At 36.2% G+C, this 3,159-nt stretch overlaps 1 long non-coding RNA gene across 1 annotated transcript in view; it reads right to left on the bottom strand.

The window, feature by feature from the left end:
* The window catches only part of LOC111088306, a 10,385-nt gene that overhangs the window by 2,991 nt on the left and 4,235 nt on the right, over positions 1 to 3,159 (bottom strand). Inside the window, exon 2 of the long non-coding RNA XR_002612861.1 lies at positions 809 to 910. This is a non-coding gene — a long non-coding RNA (uncharacterized LOC111088306). The remainder of the gene's footprint in view (positions 1 to 808; positions 911 to 3,159) is intronic.

The following is a 3,159-nucleotide window of genomic DNA, read 5'->3' as shown; positions in this document are numbered from 1 at the left end:
TGACTACCGCTGTCTTAACAATATTCATATACCTACATCCACATAGCTACAGCATAATACACTAGTTAATTTTTTAACTTTTTAATAATCATCAAAAACCATTAAAAATGGCACAATTGACATTTTAAACGTTTAACAGTTAAGTTATGATGCATCAGAAGAGCAAAATAATTTGGTTATAACAAGCAACAAACAAACATAAAACTATACATTAAAATAAAAAACAAACTTTGCTCTTCAGTATAATTCCATTTTTAGTGAAAAACATGCATAGATGTTGATTCAACAGGACTTTGTATATGTGTCACATGTAATTACATTTTATTCAAACTTACAACTGTATAAAAACAATTATACAATAACATTAAGATACGATTGTTTGTTTGTTTTGAATTTCGCGCAAAGCTACACGAGGGCTAGCTGTCCATAATTTAGCAGTGTAAGACTAGAGGGAAGGCAGCTAGTCATCACCACCTACCGCCAACTCTTGGGCTACTCTTTTACCAACGAACAGTGGGATTGACCGTCACGTTATAACGCCCCCACGGCTGAAAGGGCGAGCATGTTTGGTGTGATGGGGATTCGAACCCGCTACCCTCAGATTGCGAGTCGATCGTCCTAACCACCTGGCCATGCCGAGCCCATTAAGATACACTTGTAAGCCTGCAACATCACATTTATAAGGTGACTGATATCAATAAAACATTTAAAATTATCATTTCACATTATTATCATTATACTAATTTGCACTGAAACTAACATATAACAAAATATTGTAAGGTTAATGAAAAAATTATATGCCATTTACCTTCATTCATTGGGGCAAAAGTTAGATCATGATCCAGAAGTTGTCCCCTCTGTATTGCCATGAGGTGCACTTACATCATAATATACTGCGGTGTAGATTACTCTGGATGAGAAAAATGGTACTCCATGAAGGCCAAATTTTCTTGGCTCACTCATGTCTCAGAAGTATGGAGAGAAAAAGTATTCAATACTTAAGTTATGACTTATAACTTGGTTCAATTTTTTAAATAGTTAATATATGTTCCAGTCAAATCAAAATATGCTATGTATTCTAAAAGTTCTGAAAAAAAGCTTCATGGTTAATCTGTTTTTTACTTCATTCTGCATTACTAGATATGGTAGATTTCAAATAATACTGCCATTCAAAATTGGTTAGCCTAATTTTTAATACAAGTTAATTTGTGTTCAAATTTAGTTCTATATTTTTGTTAGTTATTTCAAAACTAGTTCATTACAGCTTGTGAGCAGAAGTACAAGTTACAGCAGCATTATCAGATAGTTCAGCATGTATTGACACATGTATGCAATCAGTTAAATACTGCAAGTGTTGACAACAGACATCTAACAATTGGTACAACATAGACATTCAAAACCATATGGGGATGACCAAAAGCAAAGATGTTATCAAAATAGTCACTTGGTTTGAATCAAACAGTTTTGTGACCTAAATAGCTGTACAAATTATCAAGCACTAACTACAACTAACTCAGAAGACAAAGAAAAATGTAGCTCAAGCACAGCAATATACACCAATCACCATAATATACAATGTAAATATAGAACGCAGTAAAAGAAAAGTATGTCCAATATTTGATTAAGTAGTTAAAAAAATACACACAAATTTACACTGATAAATATGAATATTAAATTCAAAAGTTTAATCACACAGAACTGGAAAAACGATCCTTTAACACCATATATGTTTTGCTATATTAAACAACAACAGCTTAATTGGTACTGTTATGTATCTGCTTGTTTGTTTGTTTCCCGTAGAAATTCTTTCCGAGGATCTTCAGTGATACAAGTCCTTTCTTGATTAAACCAGTTTATTGTTCCTCGATGCAAACTTTTAGTACACAGCAATTCCACAGTCTTTACGTTTCTCGTCACTTTAAACTTACAACTTTTATAATACACACTATAAATGACAGCGATTCAGAATCTCGATAACTTCACTCTCAACGAGTGCAAAACATGCACTTCACTAGCTCGAAACTAAAAGAATCATAAATTATACAGAACACAAAGTAACTACTGCTCTCTCTCCATTTATATAGTCCCCCGCTGGCTTTCCTCTGTAACACATTCAGACTTCCCCGATCATTCGCGAAACTCATCACGCGCCACTAGCACCAACACGCCAGCAGCGCCACGTGACTTTCGCTGTCGTAACACTGCCCCTTCCATAATATTGTTCGTCCCGAATAATAGCCACTTACATTAAACCAATAGATAATTAACAATAACTTAGTTAAATGTACAGAATTTACAAACACAAAATTAAAATACAACAAAGTCACTTAATTTTACAGGACGTTTCTTCTTACATACTGGTCTCCATCTCATTGGCTTCTGCTTCAAGTGTGGTTCATCTGCTTCGTAAGGAAATGTCCCATTATCGGTAATAGTCATATTAGTGGTAGTAACTTCATTAACGGCTTCACTGTTTTCCCTCTCAAAACCGGGTAGAATTTTTTCTTCAACAGTGGCTTTTTCAGGTGACACGTCTTCAGCAGCATCATTTGTTCTGTTGTTCATTTTGTTCCAACTGAAATGTCCTGGACCATGATAACGCCAAAGCTTGTTGGCATGTACCACCTTCGGCTTACCTCGCCGACCATATTTTATTCGGAAAGACACGTCTGAGAGACGATCCACTATGTCATATGGATCTTCCCATGGAGAAGACAACTTAGGAGACTTCCCTATGGTCTTCTTGGGATTATACAGCCACACCTTGTCTCTTGGTACAAAGGTGACTTCAGTAGATTTCTTATCATAACATAGCTTCATGGAATCAGCAGACGTTTTTAAGCTTCAACGAACTTGATGATGAATATCATCCATCCTTTCAGATAACACTTTTCATGAACTCTGACACATTTTCAGGCAACTCTTCATAAGGTGGGTGTCCTGTTATCAGGTCCACTGGCAACCAAAGTTCCAGACCAAACATCAGCTTTGCTGGAGTGTATCCAGTGGCTTCATGCTCTGCTGTCCTATAGGCCATCAACAGTGGAGGGAGTAAGACACCCCAATCATCTTGGCGGCTATTACAAAACTTTGCCAATTCCTGTCCTAGTGTCCAGTTGTACTTTTCTACCATCACATCGGACTATGGGTGAAGTGGTG

Source organism: Limulus polyphemus, unplaced genomic scaffold (genome assembly GCF_000517525.1).
Source record: "Limulus polyphemus unplaced genomic scaffold, Limulus_polyphemus-2.1.2 Scaffold3510, whole genome shotgun sequence".
Classification (NCBI taxonomy): Eukaryota; Metazoa; Arthropoda; class Merostomata; order Xiphosura; family Limulidae; genus Limulus; species Limulus polyphemus.
This window is presented reverse-complemented; position numbering and strand designations above follow the sequence as displayed.